Source organism: Polyodon spathula, chromosome 2 (genome assembly GCF_017654505.1).
Source record: "Polyodon spathula isolate WHYD16114869_AA chromosome 2, ASM1765450v1, whole genome shotgun sequence".
Taxonomy (NCBI): domain Eukaryota; kingdom Metazoa; phylum Chordata; class Actinopteri; order Acipenseriformes; family Polyodontidae; genus Polyodon; species Polyodon spathula.
Window position 1 is genome coordinate 94,420,983 of NC_054535.1, and position 16,631 is coordinate 94,437,613.

Consider the following 16,631-nt stretch of genomic DNA (forward strand, 5'->3'; position numbering starts at 1 on the left):
ATTGTTTCAGTTTGTTTTCTTCTCTCCATTTGCAGGATAGCAAACAAGCCAATTGGATGCTTTTGTATTCTGAAGAACAGTATACGACAAAGACATAACGTTGACATTTCAGAAACGCGTATTAAAAGACTAATGTCTAAAATGTATTAAAAGACTAAAAAAATATGAATGCTGTATATCACTAGTTACCCCTTCTTGAAGCCAAACCAGACAGGAATTTCCAGACTGCTGCAACTGCTGTGAAACAACATGTAGATAGATTGTTTAACCTCAACCTGCTTTCACTGGACTGAAAACATTTGAGAAATATTCAATTTCACCGGTTTCTCAGGGAGCTAGATGGAAGCGCAATTGAAAGCCATATTGAATATCGACGTGTAGGTTGTCTTAACTCAATTGCAGTTGAAAATATCTTTTTGTACATTATCTGTGTGAAAAATGAGTGAGAAATGCTTTCTTCGGGTCTATTTAAAAAAAAAAAAAAGAAAGAAAGAAAGAAAAAAGTAAAAGTAGATCTTCCGAATGCAAACAGTACCAATGAATTCCTGTCATAAGCGTCAAGCATTGATGATCACTGAAGGGCAAGAAACTGAATGTCATATTATTATTATTATTATTATTATTATTATTATTATTATTATTATTATTATTATTATTATTAATAATAAAGAAGCTGTATGTCTGAGTTAGAAGCTCAACCACTTTTTTAGTCCACTCTTCAACCATTACCCAGGAAGAATAAAGTACTGTTTTGAGGTCAAACTTTGAGAAACCAAGTCAAGTAGACAAAGTGTTCCCCTGTGTAGCTGTGCAAGGCCCAGCTTCCACCTCGTACTGTAAAGATCTGATTTGGTCTAGCCTGAAATTTCTTCCTGTATATTCATTCTGACTGTACACATGACCTTTCTGTGGCTACGAATCTACACTAAGAAACTGAGGTGTGATGAGACTCAAACATTGACCTTGTTTGTTCACCCGGGAAACTACATTTAAAACCGAGGAAGCTATCTTCACCTGCACGTCACCTGGAGCATCCAGCTCAGTTATAGTTGAGGATGACCAGTGGAACCTGCGCATGAGAAAGACTGGAAGGGTCCTTCTGGTACTCAAGACTACTAGCCACTTGCAACATGTTGACAAAAGTTGGGAAATGTTGCCAAAATACTGTTCTGCTTTTGCTGTACAGTTGTGGATTGAGGACATAGCTCTGTACATATGTGCAGTGGTAATGTTATTACCACCTCTGAAAGTGGTGTTCCATGTTTATGTATTGTAACACTGGATGTACTGTATGGATGGATTTACTGTAGGGTTGGATATAAGATACACCACATGATGTAAGCGACTTGTTTCCTTATTGAGATGCATAATCTGAAACAGAAAGTTAAATGTTTTGCTGCCTTGAGTTCCAGCACTTTATAAGACCTAAGTTATGCTCAACCCTATACAAGAAATAATGGATTGAGCATTTTAGAAGTTTAATCAGACACCTGTATGCTTACTGTCCATTTAGCAAAGCTCACAATTGTATATACAAAGCTGTATCCTGATGTAGGGGAAATGGAATATGTGTGTGTGTGTGTGTGTGTGTGTGTGTGTGTGTGTGTTGAAAAAGGTGTGGAATTTGTACAGTATATAATATTTCTATTTTTTTAAGAAAGACCAACACATTTTAATAAAGTGTAACCAACATCAGTAAAACATGTTAACTGTGCAATATTATGCATAGCTGACATACTCAGTTATGAAAATGATAACGCTATTTTTCTATTACTGTATTTGATTAAATGATTTTATTCTGATTGCATCTTAATATAGGAGTCTAATAAAATACAACATGTTCATTACCACAGTGAAACAACAGCAGAAACATGCACAATAAACAGAAGTATCTGGCTAACTTTTTATGACCCTTTTCTGTTCACTTTGGACTCACGAGTAAACAACTTAGTAAATACAATAATATAAAGGGTTTTAAGGGTCTCTTTTAACCCTAATTATTGACAAGTATAGGACTTCTAACGGGATACTACACAACATAATCAAAATGATAGAAATGCTTATACTGTTCAGGGCTCTGTAGCTACAGTATAAGGCTATGGCTCCCAGCTGCCCATAATGCCATTCCACTGTGTTATGCTATGGAACACAAGTAGCATGTGCTCTTAACTATGGCTCCTGACTGCAGGATACTATGCACGTTCTTCCCCATGGTTACCTGTTGTTTTCACAATGATATACGGTATCATATCTGGGATTTTGTGTTTTCCTGTGTTTCACCCTACTGCTTTTTCTTTGGTTAGGATATAATACAGATAAAAACAGTTTGCATTCTGTAGTTTGGAGGAGTGACACCCACCACACTGTTTAAATGAATAACCAGGCCAGCAGAGATAATTCAGTTGCAGAGATATAGACTCCCATTGAGGGTTTTTACTATGAGCTTAATTAACCATCAAGAATAAGCAACCTGCTTCTCTTTACACCATAACCCTAAAATGGGTTAATATAGAAGTCAGTTATAGAAAGAAAAAAAAATACAAAAAACAGAAAAGGCCACTCCAACTCAAAATACCAAAGCCTGCCCTCTCTTGTTGCTTAGGTCAACTTGCAAACAAACAACAGCAGAAATGTTTATAATTGAGCAACAACCACCATCTGTTGTATGTCCTTATGCTGTCGTGTGTAATGTGTTTATTATACATATGCCACACATGGTTCATGTAACACTACACTAATATAATAAATCATAAGCCTAATAGAGAAATTACAACACAATGTTATTGTTATTATTGACCCATATCAGACATCAAAGTCAGTACAGGACTTTACTGTGAAAGTCTAGTGTACCATCTTTTTATCCAAGATATCTCAAATACTTAAGATCAAACACATTTACATGCAGCGTTTATAAAACCCTTCAAATATGAAGTCGATTCTGAACTGATGTTTGAGAGAGCAGGGCTGTGCAGTTCCTCACGTTTTACAAGTAACCCTTTAAGATGTTTTTGTTGGCAGGTGTTAAAGGAGTCCAAACAAGCCTGTCAATAAATGTAGGGAGTGATTTAAAAGCTGCATGGAAGTTCATTTTCCTTTCACCCGGAGCGCTGACATTTTTATTGTCATATTAAGGTTGTAAACTGAAAATGAAAACGTGTTGTGAAACTAGCAAATTGTCACATAAACGTGATCTTTCTAAGAGCTACCTTAAGAGCTGTGCACACTGGGATATGTATTTCTTTGTCGAGTTTAGTTAGAGGTTAAATCTTGCCCAGTGCTGACAGATTTCTTAGGAAACAAGCAAAGTGAAATCACAATTATTTTATGTCAAAAGGATAAAAGAAAGATAAAACAAATAATCTCAGATAAAATAAGTGGTTTTAATTATTTTGATCACCACAGGTTCACACCGTAGATGTTACTGATTGGTAAACAAGGGGGGTTTTGTTTTATGTTGAGTAATTAACATGTTTATTCTACTTAATTAATACCTTAAAGGGAATTACTCGGATTACACCCATATCTGACACTGTGATGCCAGCAGCTTTGTAAACTTACTGACCCCCAAGACTGAACTTGACCTTAAGAATCACAGAATACAATTTTGTACCGAGAATAAAGCTAATATTTAAAAAAATAATAATAATAATAACTTTTTTTTTTTTTTTTTTACCCCAGTAAATTGGTAGTCAGTTTGGTAGTCAATGTAAGTCACAGGTCTAAGTGAACGTTAGATTTGAACTGAGGGGTTCCTATAACACTAAAAGTTACTAGTTTGGCATCTGAAATGGTTCATGGGATAAATGAATCTAAGAGGATATTTTCTTACAACTCTAAATACCATTCTAACCATAACCCTAGAATGTGTTGTATAAAAACATTATTTTTACTGTTCAGCAGGATCACCATTTATACCTCAATGCGGTTGAAATTATGGTATAAGTTTGTTTTTATTTATTTTGACGATTATTTGGTCCTTAAGAACCCTACTTAATCCACTTTACTAAGACATGTTTCCGTGCTTTTATTTTTAAATATAGGCCTATATATTGTACATCAACAGACCGGCATAAATACAACATATATGGAAAAGTAATCTAGATGCTATAATTTAAAATACATTGTGATGAGGCCCTGCCCTTAGAGGGAAACCTGAATATCAAGTTTTGTATGAAGCAATTATAGTACATTATAGTAAATTCGTTCAAGCTACTTAGCCTGCTCATGTAAAGTTTTTTTTTTTTTTTTTTAATATTAATAGACCAGAAAGGTTAGGCATTTTGAAGGTGGAGAGAGTAATCTCAAATACATTTAAAAACATGTTTTCAAACCCAGACATCCCTGGCTTGATTAAAAGCAGTCTTTGAATTCAGTTGAACTAAACATGCACTATTTGCAGCACAACACAATGATGCTATTCATTTTACATTGTAGGAGGCTGTGTGGTCCAATGGTTAAAGAAATGGGCTTGTAACCAGGAGGGCTCTGGTTTACATCCCAGCAAAGCCACTGACTCATTGTGTGACCCTGAGCAAGTCACTTAACCTCCTTGTGCTCCATGTTTCAGGTGAGATGTTGTTGTAAGTGACTCTGCAGCTGATGCATAGTCAACACACCCTGGTCTTGTATCTTGTAAAGCACTTTACCAACACAAATTCAATAGCTTCCCCTGTACTGGTAGATGTTTGGTCTTCAGGACTGTACACTCTGTTTTAGTTATCTTTACAGTGTTTTTGCTATAATATTATGGGGTCTATTCAGTTGATCTAAATGGTCACAGATCTCTTTAGTGTATTTTGGTCATGAAAGTAAAATGACTTTCATATTTTAGATGGTGGCAGTATTTAGATCAATTGAATAGACCCCTGTGTCTTTTATATATTGTATCACCTCATGGGTTAAAAGTCCATGAATATCCTCCCCTTTGAGAAACTTTACCACCCCTTGCATACAGTCTATTAATTATTATATAAACTTTGTACCCACTCAGTTCAACATAGTGGAGCGCTTACCATTGAATCCAATAGAACAGTGCTAGAGCGCCATCTGCAGGTTTTCTGAGACACAGCACGTGTTATGAAGCAAATAATTCATAAATAGGGCTCATTCAGCCGGCTTTCGTTTTTATATTGGGGTTAGATTTGATGTACAGACACTGCCATATTTAATACACTAATGAGCTTTATTTTATGTTCACTGATGGCCGTATCAAGGTCTCTGTTTATTATCTGGAAAAATGCATTTGCTTGTTTCATATGTAAGATCTCAGTCCAGTCGTGTCACTTTCACACCAGTAGGTGGCACCTTGTAAGTGAAATATGGCAGCATTTAACACAACACAGTGCTGCCGCTGGGTTTGAGTGTTCTTTAAAAACAAACCCACTGGTGAACTTTTAATGAAAAAATAAAAACTGTCTGTACTGATAGTTTTGTTGATTAAGTTCTGGTTTAAGTTTGTCTTACACAAAAGAATTATTGGTGTTGCCGGTATTTATGACTTGTCGTGGTTCACAGTATTTTTCATCTCTGTTCAGATTACAACATGGTCATTCATAAATTACAGACAATAGTTGCACTTCAGCGATGGTGTTATTTTTAAATGAGAATGAAAAAAAAAAAAAGATTTCAACGTGGCATTATGGACCTCAGTGTTCAGCTGTTCCAGACCTCATAACTGAAGATACCATTGAAATCTAAATAATATTTTTACCAATTGCATTTTAGCCAGCTATTCATACTATGATTAACACATATAATCTAATCTTTCATACTGGCACTATCTAAAGGATATACATCTGTTAATGTTAACAAGTTCAAAATATGACTTGCAGATTTATTGAAATTAAACATGACAAGGTATTGTGAAAAGTAACAGGACTCTCATCTTCATTTCATGAGATCAGATTATATGAGGATTCAGAAGCCTATATGAACGCATAATGTAACGTCACTAGGCTAAAACCGGGCATTCTAAAGGAAGATTAAAACGATTTGCAGCAAGTCTGATTCCTCCTAGGTGCTTTCACCCTGAAAAGCTTGTCTGCACTATCACTGAATCTAACCTGGTCGTGCTTCCTTTATTCCTGTGATAAAGAAAAAAAAAAAAAACATTTTAAAATGGTGTGTTCTTACGTGTACCCTTATAATATTCAAACGTGTACCCTTATAATATCCAAACGTGTACCCTTATAATATTCATTATCTTGGTCCACTTGTCTGGACATGCCATAATACTCTGTGCATACTACCTCACTGACTCAGCTATCGTCTGATACCCTTTTATGTGGTGTTCCTGTATACTGGGCAATTCACGAGATTAGGGCCTGTAGTACAATGGATGCAGGGGGTCTAGTGTGATAGTAAAACACCAAAGAGGTGTAGTTACTGTCATTCCCTAAAGTGGGTAACTTTCATAATACCAAAAACAAAATATTTGTCTAATGTATCTCAATTATTTCACATAAATCGACAATTATGTACACAGAGATCAAGGAAGGATGTCATTCTCATATATTATAAAACAGTAGTGGATAGGGCCATTGTTTTTCAGAAAAAAAAATACTAATCTGAACTTCAGAAATCAAGTATTTTCTATTTTTCATTCAATATACAATTCACAAATGTTTTAAAATCTCAACCAGTCTGCTTTTTTTCTGGAAAGCATTGGTCCTTTTGATGGTAAAGAACAAAATATGCCATTTTCTAGCATTTTCTCACACAGTTTGACTAAGATAAAAAGTAACTTATCTTCTGTGCACAGATTTTCCCAAATGTTCCCATGATTTACTGGAGCTGATCACCATTGTATGTTATGTTACTATGGTAGTAAACCGCTGACAACACCCTGCCAAACAGGTACAGTAGCTAGACAAATATATGATTTATAAAAACAAGAAGTGTCATAGTCTAAAAACACATTCTGAATTAGGCTTTACAGGAAAATCAGCTCACCCATTTTCAATGACCACTGCACAACAGCATTGAAAAGCTGCGTTGACTAATGTGAAAAAATACCATTAAAACATTTACCATTATGAATGCTTAAAATGTGAGAGATAGGAGGTCATGATAATGCAAAGGTGTTGTCTACTGGAATTATTTTGTTAACACTACGCACTTTAAACAGTGAGGGCGAGTCTCTGCCAATTCAAACAATGGTCATTTTTATAGTACCTGCAAAGATGTTCTGTAGAGAAAAACTGAGGATGATTTTGATGTAATGTGATGTAAACATATGTCCAGTTGGAACTGATAATTCAGAATGACCTTGGGTGCGTTAAGTATTTGAGCGGCTCAGTAAAAGAATCAATTTAACGACTTGCTCAGTTCCGCTCCTGCTGAGCCGCTCAGAACCACCTGAGCATTTCTCATCAGCGATCAGACTGGGCGAACGGAATGGCCACCTGCAGGAAACAAGTGGAGATGACAGGCAGGATTGACAAATACTGAACTGGTTTCGATTTATGAAGTTATCAATTAATTGGCTAAATAAGATAAGGTAAAAATGTTGTTTTCGAATTTGTATCATTTAGTTTCATTTTTTTCATGTAAAGCTGTTTTACGGTTATTAATGTATTATTATTATGCTTGTAGTATTAATATTATTCATAATTTTCAATATTAATGTCGGTGTTGTCGATATTAAACACAGCCAAATATGAGGTTCATTCCAAACAGAGCGCTGAACTCAGTGAGGTACAGCAGGGGATAGTAACTTCACACAGGGTCATTTCATCTACCATCACCTCAGAAACACAAACAAGCAAAGAATTATTATTCTTCATTTTTAAATGTCGCTCGGAGCTCTCGTGGAGCAGAGCGCTCATTCATTTAAATCTGCTCAGTGTGCTTTCTGAGCGTTCTCACTCTGAGCCGCTCACTCGCTTAACGCACCCCTTGACTCCTAGCAGTGACACGTGTGAAACAGCTAGCGGTTTGAAGTACAGATAAAAAAAAGGCTGCATCTAATTTGATCTCGGTTCTTGCAGTTATTCATTTTCAATTTTAATCCAATTTGTGAACTTAAAAAAATCTGTAGCTGCTCTCTTTCCATTACTTTGAAACACTTGGAAGTATACAAAATGGTTCTTGTACACCAAATTAAAATGTAATGCTAAAAAAGAACACTATTCTGCACAGTAATAAAGTCTTCATCTGTTTCCTTAAAGTCGTGTTACTGATTTGATGAAGGTAAAGAAAAAAAATGATAGCACTGTAGTGATTTAATTATTGTACAACAGTGCCATTAGCTAAATCATATACAATATCAATTAATAATGCAGAATAGCATGTGAGTGGTAAGGCCCCTGTTGCCATGGTAATAATAACAAAGCTCTGGACTGTGAGGCCTTAAAGCAGGGCTAGTGTGAAACAAATTCGGTCCCTTTCTTTCTCTTGTGAAAATACACAAAGGATTGTGTTTCATTCATTGATACAGTGTCCTTTATGAAATGTACTGCCTCAGCAATCCTGCCTTACACATTCAAGGATAAAGGATGCCAATCTCTTCTGGCGCGAGAGGGCATGTCGGCATGGGGGTCGACAAATCTATAAAGTGGATACCAGATGGATATGGAACGGAGATTCAACACTCTCCCAGGAACTGTGATTCTTATCTGCAGAGGTAAGACAATGCAGATTTTTTAGAAACCATTGGTGTGGTTTCCTTCCTTACAGGTAAGCGGATCACTGAAACTTTTTTAATATACATAATGTGGCCAGCAAATCTGATTATGCTTATGTTTCTGAAAAGGAGTCCAGTACTCAGTTTATAAACAAGATGTTGAAACCTCTGTGTTATATAATCACCCAGATGTATTGTATAGGAGTGTTTAAAAATAATAAATAAGTACTGTCGCCGACTGTGTCCCTGTCAGTGAGATGAGATGAGGATAAAAGATCAGGCTCTGCCCTGTTACAATATTATAATAAATATTAACCTTTACTATAATTCTGTATTTATTCTCTTAATTTTAACACTCCTGATTATTGTAGACTCTGAACAATATCTCCACACAGAACCTTTTGATATATATATATATATATATATATATATATATATATATATATATATATATACACACACACACACACACACACACACACACACACACACATATATATATATATATATATATAGAGAGAGAGAGAGAGAGAGAGAGAGAGAGAGAGAGAGAGAGAGAGAGAGAGAGAGAGTAACGGATGTAGCAGGACAGGGGTTTGCTTATGGCAGGGACAGAGTTAAAGCCTCCCTGCCAAGGTAATTGCTTTTGTTTAATTTAATTGTTTTGTTTAAATATTAATTATCACCTGCACCTGGCAATTATAAAAATATTAGAGCCAGTGGGCAGCAGTCAGTTTGCTATAGACTGCTGAATTTGAACGAAGAGGCAGCCTGGAAGTCGTAAAGGTCTGTGTAAAACCTACGTTTTGTTTCGTGTTATATGTCAGGTAAACAGCTTAGCTGTCCTGTGCGATAGTCAGGGACCTGCATATGTTTAGTTAGTGCTCTGAGGGAGCTAGGGTTTTGTTTGGTTGTTTGTTTGTTTGTTTGTTTGTTTTGGTCTTGTGAACTAAAGTGCGCATAAGCGCTAAAAACAAAGTTTTCTTCTCTGGGTCACATTCTTAAAGGGGCAAGAACCCAAACTACGGCCAAGCCTGTTCACTATATATATATATATATATATATATATATATATATATATATATATATATATATATATATATATATATGTATACAAAGCTTGCAGTGGTCCAGTGTTTAATAACAACTAGCCAAGCTGCCTTCAGAAAAAGAGTATACACATGTTACAGGAAGTCACTATATGTATTATGCAATAATTATCACTGGATTATCAAATTCACAAGTGAAAAATAACTATAGCTGTGTGTTTGTTACTGCTGCAGTATTTAGGATTTTGTGATTGCATAGTTGCAAATCGTGGCAGTAACTACCATAATGGATGTCCTCGCAATGCTGTTTTGTATTTAGTTTTGTGTCTTGAAAGTTATTTTTAATCATTGGTATTGGTGTGTTCAATTGTTCTACCTCTTAAAATAAAAATACATCCTTGCTCACATTTTTTTAGTTATTTATAAGCTTTTTTTCATATAAGAACATAAAGTTTACAAACGAGAGGAGACTATTTACAAACGAGAGGAGTTAGTAGGTTATTGATCCCAGAATCTCATCAAGCAGCTTCTTGAAGGATCCCAGGGTGTCAGCTTCAACAACATTACTGGGGAATTGGTTCCAGACTCCCACAGTTCTCTATGTAAAAAAAGACCTCCTATTTTCTGTTCTGAATGCCTCTTTATCTAATCTCCATTGTTTCTTTTTTTTCAGGTTGAAAAAGTCCCTTGGGTTGACATTGGCAATACTTTTTAGAATTTGAATGATTGAATCAGATTGCTGCATAGTCTTCTTTGTTAAAGATTGAATAGATTCAATTATTTTATCCTTTTAAACCCGTAATAATTCTGGTTGCTCTTCTTTGTACTCTTTCTAGAGCAGCAATATCCTTTTAGTGTTGTAGATGAGGTCTTACTAATGCATTGTAACATTACTTCCCTTGATTTAAATTCAACACTTTTCATTATGTATCAGAGCATTTTGTTGGCCTTTTTATAGCTTCCCCACACTGTCTAGGTGAAGACATTTCTGAGTCAACATAACCTCCTAGGTCTTTTTTATAGATTCCTTCTTCAATTTCAGTATCTCCCATATGGTATTTATAATGCACATTTTTATTGCCTGCGTGCAAACCTTACACTTTTCTCTATTAAATGTAATTTGCCATGTGTCTGCCCAGTTCTGAATGCTGTCTAGGTCGTTTTGAATGACCTTTGCTGCTGCAGTAGTGTTTGCCACTCCCCTTATTTTTGTGTCGTCTGCAAATTTAACAAGTTTGCTTACTATACCACAATCTAAGTCATTAATGTAGATTAGGAATAGCAGAGGACCTAATACTGATCCCTGTGGTACTCCACTGGTTACCACACTCCATTCTGAGGTTTCTCCTCTAATCAGTACTTTCTGTTTTCTACATGTAAACCACTCCCTAATCCATGTGAATGCATTTCCTTGAATCCCAACTGCATTCAGTTTGATAATTAATATTTTATGCAGGACAAAAGCTTTTTGGAAATCTAAATAAACCATGTCATATGCTTTGCAATTATCCAGTGTATCCTCAAAAAAATCAAGCAGGTTAGTTAAAGACTATCTCCCTTTCCTAAAACCATGCTGACTATCTCCCATGATACTGTTACCATATAGATAATTTTCCATTTTGGATCTTATTATAGTTTTCACAGGTTTACATATAATAGAAGTCAGGCTTATTGGTCTGTAATTACCTGGTTCGGTTTTGTTTCCCTTTTCCCTGTATTACGTTTGCAATTCTCCAGTCTGTCGGTACAACCCATGTCAAGAGACGGTTGCATGATCTTGGTTAGCGGCTTGTAAATAACTTCTTTCATTTCTTTGAGTACTATTGTGAGGATCTCATCTGGCCCAGGAGATTTGTTTATTTTACGAGCTCCTAGTCCGTTTAACACTTCTGCCTCTGTTATGCTAATGTTATTTAAGACTAGGTAGGAACAGGTTGACATGTGGGGCATGTTGTCCGTATCCTCCTTTGTAAAAAATTGAAAAGTAATCATTTAGTATATGATGATTTTAACCTCCCATGAGGCCATTTACAGTAGATCAAAAACTGACAACTGCAATATTGGCAAGTCACATTACAATGTTGTACTAAAAAGTATATATTAGATGTTAATAAATTCTTCTAAAATGATTAAATTTTAAAAATCAAAAACAAGTGTTTTTTTTTTTTTTTTTTTTTTTTTAATTTTAATTCACATATTTTGTTCCAGTGTAAATAAAACATGTATGGGATTCTTTTAGCAAATATTCATGCAATAAGCATATCGAGCAAAGTTTGAAAAAGCAGACAGGCTTTTTACTCTTCTCAGTGTACAGTTATACCAACAAAAATAATACAAAAATATGTTTGATTGCACAAAAAGCACAAGCAAATAAGTACTGGGCTTATTAACAGGACCATTATCCACAAGAGTAAAGAGAAGAGTGGTGTTGAGTTAAAGATAAATTACCTGTAACAATTCCAACTTTGATTTCATGTCAGTGCATCTCATACAGTGAAATCAAACAAACAATTACAGACTTACAAATCTAAAATGGCAGCTTGTACATCAAACACCCTAACCCTAACACCTTTACGTCAGAATAACTTTATATTTATATAACATTTGGCATAAATGTACACACATATGCATACAGTACCTATAGAAAGTCTACACCCCCTGAACTTTTTTCACATTTTGTTGTGTCAGTGCCTCAGAGTTTCATACATTTAAATGATGATTTTTTCCACTTATCTACACGTCATACTCCACACTGTTAAGGGGAAAAAAGTTTTTATTGAGAAAAAAAAAAAGATATATTAAAAATACAGAACGGAAAGATAATTGGATAAGTCTCCACCCCCCTGAGTTAATACTTGGTGGAAGCACCTTTGGCAGCAATTACAGCTGTGAGTCTGTTGGGATAGGCTGAGCATTAATTCACTGTGTTCTATTTATTACAGGTATTTAGAAACCCACCCAGATGCAAGAAAAAGATACATCACAGAAAATGTTATGGTAAGTAATGCTCCCACATATTCTTATCTAATGCACCGAATGACAGCCAAGTATTACACTCTGCCCTTAATATCAACCTAATGGATTGAACATTAAATCTGTAAAATGCATTAAAATTGTTTTCTTTTTCATTTATCTGCACATCCTACACCACAACTTCCAAGTCAAAAGAATTCTAGACATTTGTGGAAAATTTATTAAAAATAAAAACTGAAATAGCTTGGTTGGATTAGTGTCCACCCAAGTTAAGTGGCCTCCACCTGTGTTAAATTGTAGTGATTCACATGATTTCAGGATGAATTCAGCCATTCCTGTAGGTTCCCTCTGCTGGGTAGTGCATTTCAAAGCAAAGACTCAACCTTGAGAACCAAGGCGCTTTCCAAAGAACTCCGGAACAAAGTTGTTGAAAGGCACAGATCAGGGGATGGGTATATAAAAATATCAAAGACCTTGAATATCCCTTGGAGCACGGTCAAGACGATTAATAGGAAATGGAAGGTGTATGGCACCACCAAGACCCTGCCTAGATCAGACCGTCCTTCCAAACTGGATGACCAAGCAAGAAGGGGACTGATCAGAGAGGTTACCAAGAGGACAATGGCAACTTTGCAAGAGCTACAGGCCTTTATGGCCAAGACTGGTCAAAGTGTGCATGTGACAACAATATCTCAAGCACTCCACAAATCTGGCCTGTATGGTAGGGTGGCAAAAAGGAAGCCATTACTCAAGAAAGCCCACCTTAAATCCCGTTTGAAGTATGCAAAAAGTCTTGTGGTCTGGCCTAAATGCAAAGCGTTATGTTTGGCGCAAAGCCATCACAGCGCATCACCCAAAGAACATCATCCCTACTGTGAAGCGTGGTGGTGGCAGCATCATGTTATAGGGATGTTTCTCAATGGCAGGAACTGGGGCACTTGTCAGGATATAAGTGAAAATGAATGGAGCAAAGTACAGAGAAGTCCTTGAGGAAAATTTGCTGACTCATTGTGTGACCCTGAACATGTCACTTAACCTCCTTGTGCTCCGTCTTTCGGGTGAGACGTTGTTGTAAGTGACTCTGCAGCTGATGCACAGTTCACAAACCCTAGTCTCGTATCTTGTAAAGCGCTTTGTGATGGTGGTCCACTATGAAAGGCGCTATATAAAAATAAAGATTTATTATTATTATTATTATTATTATTATTATTATTATTATTATTATTATTATTATTATTATTATTATTATTATATCTTTGCTTGCATGTCAATTTTTGCAATGCTACTGCATCACCATTTAACAGCAAATAATAAATTAAACATGACAAAAACTTTGCGAGATGTGGTCCGAAACTATCTAGAATCACACAGTTATCTGCTATCTACAATTAAATATGAATGTAGAAGCAAACCAACATGTAAGTAAAAAATGAACACACTAGAACTTGGTTTATTTAGCACAAATTAAGAAATTAAGAACAACAACTGAAAGGGCCTAGACAAATCCCTGCTGGAAAGCTGTTATTAAAATTGCAAAGTGAAATGTTTTTTTTTTCTGTACTGTATATTATTGCCTAGTCATATGTCATATGTCACAAGTAGAAGTAACTGTTATTTGATTAGGCCAATGCAACCTTATACCCAGTGGTGTAGTTGAGGGTATATGCAGGTAAACAGTATTTACCCGCATTTAATTTGGGCAATATAGCGTTTACCTACTTTTCACATAAGGGATACAGAGTTTACTAATTTCTACTCTCCTATGATATGCAAATCCAGGATTAAAGCAGGGGGGTGTGGCCACTGAACTGCTTGTTCGTCTTGCGTCTGTGAGTGTTCTGTGATTGGTCGTTTATGTTCTGTTAATGTTCTGTTGTTAGGCACACTGGACCTGCAGGGCGGTGCTAGTAGTCTTCATCCTAGGCAGCGAAAGGACGCTCAAAGAAATGTTCATGTGAATAGCACCTGAGAAGGGGAATAGCTGTATGGGGGGCTGTGGATGGTTGAGGGCCAATAAAAATGTATCTGTTCATATTTATCTGTTCATTCTATCTGTTCAACTCCACCAAATGGAAGATTATCCACTTTTTTTTTATTTACCACTACACCACTGCTTATACCCACATATATACTGGTATCATTAATATTTTCTTTCTTATTAATCACTTTGTGTTGTGTTGTCAAACAGGTATTGGCACAATCGTCTTTTTCGGACAAGATGGAGAATGGGACAGCAGATGAGAATATGCAGAAATGCAGTGTTAGTATTGATATTAAAGGTAGGTAAATAGTTGAAGATATTTGCTGTCTGTAAATGACCACTGTTCAAATTATCAGATCTATTTGAACGAGTTGTAATAGAGATCATATCTCTAAATTCGTTTAGCAGGAGGGGGTAGGCATTGTCTATAACAGTGAAGTGCAGGGTGAGTCTTGGTTTGAATCCTGTTTCAGTTGCTCAATGTGGCAAAGTTCAAACGCTGTACTCTCTCTCCCTGTACTATTTTTCTACCTTGTTTTATTGTCTGCAGCTTCGGCCCTGCGTCCCCCCTGGTTCACGCTATGCACTGACCAGGTGTGTGTGTTGACCACGCGGTTAGGGTAGGCACATTGCGTAGCAGCCTCCTGGGTGCTCGCCACAGTATAAAACGACTAACAAACAATTTCGTGACAGACCCTCTACAAGCCTCGGTACTTCAGAAAGAAGTGGCTGCCTTGCTATGCAAGTGAGCCATTCGTCTCGTAGACCCCATCTCCCACAGAGAGGGGTACTACTGGAGATACTTTCTGGTACCCTAGAAGCATGGCGGCTTTCGCCCCATCTTAGACCTGAGGCTCCTAAATGGGTTTTTAAAAGAAAGACGCTGACGCACCGTCACATCCTCCAGTTCGTCTGTTTGGGCGACTGGTTCACCATTGTGGACTTAAGGGACGCATACTTTCATGTTCCCATTTGTCCAGGGCACAGAAAGCATCTGTGCTTTTTCTTTCAGGGAAGCGCATATAAGTTTGCTGTGCTGCCATTCGGCCTCTCGCTTGCTCCGTGTATTTTTCAGTGTGCGCGGACGCTATCGTGGCTCCCCTATAGAACAGCCCTATAGATTCCTGTCCAGTCAAGACTTCTGACAAAAAATCAACTTTAATTTTGTTTTACTTTTTGAAAAAATTAAATAGAATACGCAAAAACTTTATTATAAAAAATTCTACACAATCGAATCCTCATGAAATCATAGTTCAGTTCCACCCAAAGTGAAAATAAATTACATAAAACCCCATCTGACTAGCGTGTCAACACTGTAGTATAGCAACAGTTAAGATCGCATTATAGGTACTCCTCCAGTTCACCATCTTTATCACCACACAACACACTGTGTACAGACAAGGTTTGTTCAAACATTATGCATTTCCTTACAGCCTTATTAAATAAGCTATTATTTTACATTAATTCAAGATATGTGGTGGTTATAAAGTTGAATGTGTTAATAGACTTCAATGTTGTCTGTACTGCACAGAACAAATTTGTTGTACGGTGAAGATATCACATACAGCAATGGCAAATCAGCACTGAATAATATATTTTCTCCCTCTTGCCATTCCTGAAAGACTGAAAAACAGATGTCGTCATGCTTAGGTCAAATTATCTGACACCTCCACAAACTGCAATACCTCCACCCCAAAAGTCTGCATTTTGTACAAGTTCGGCATTCAATCAGGATTTCTGAAAAAGCTGTAGTTGTGGACTACACTGTAGGTTAATACCCTGTTCAAAGGCTGTAGCGTCTGTTGCTTGAATTAATTATTGTTTAATTGTTATTCTCAGCAAACATAATGACCTTGCTGGTTCCAGAGCAACAAAGACATGAGATTGACTAAAGACATATTTATGAGGAACCTAATTTGGTGGGTGAAGTTTTAAAATAATAGCTGCAAAGATACTGAAAAGCTTTTGTACAAGAGTCTGTAGAAAATCGACAGGCCATATATTT

At 36.3% G+C, this 16,631-nt stretch overlaps 1 protein-coding gene across 1 annotated transcript in view; it reads left to right on the plus strand.

Moving 5' to 3' along the window:
- LOC121304135 (malignant fibrous histiocytoma-amplified sequence 1 homolog) overlaps window positions 1-1,609 on the plus strand; it is a 42,304-nt gene extending 40,695 nt beyond the window's left edge. The window contains exon 3 of the mRNA XM_041235103.1: window positions 36-1,609. The gene's annotated coding sequence lies outside the window, so the exon portion shown is untranslated. The remainder of the gene's footprint in view (window positions 1-35) is intronic.
- The last annotated feature ends 15,022 nt before the right edge of the window (window positions 1,610-16,631 follow it).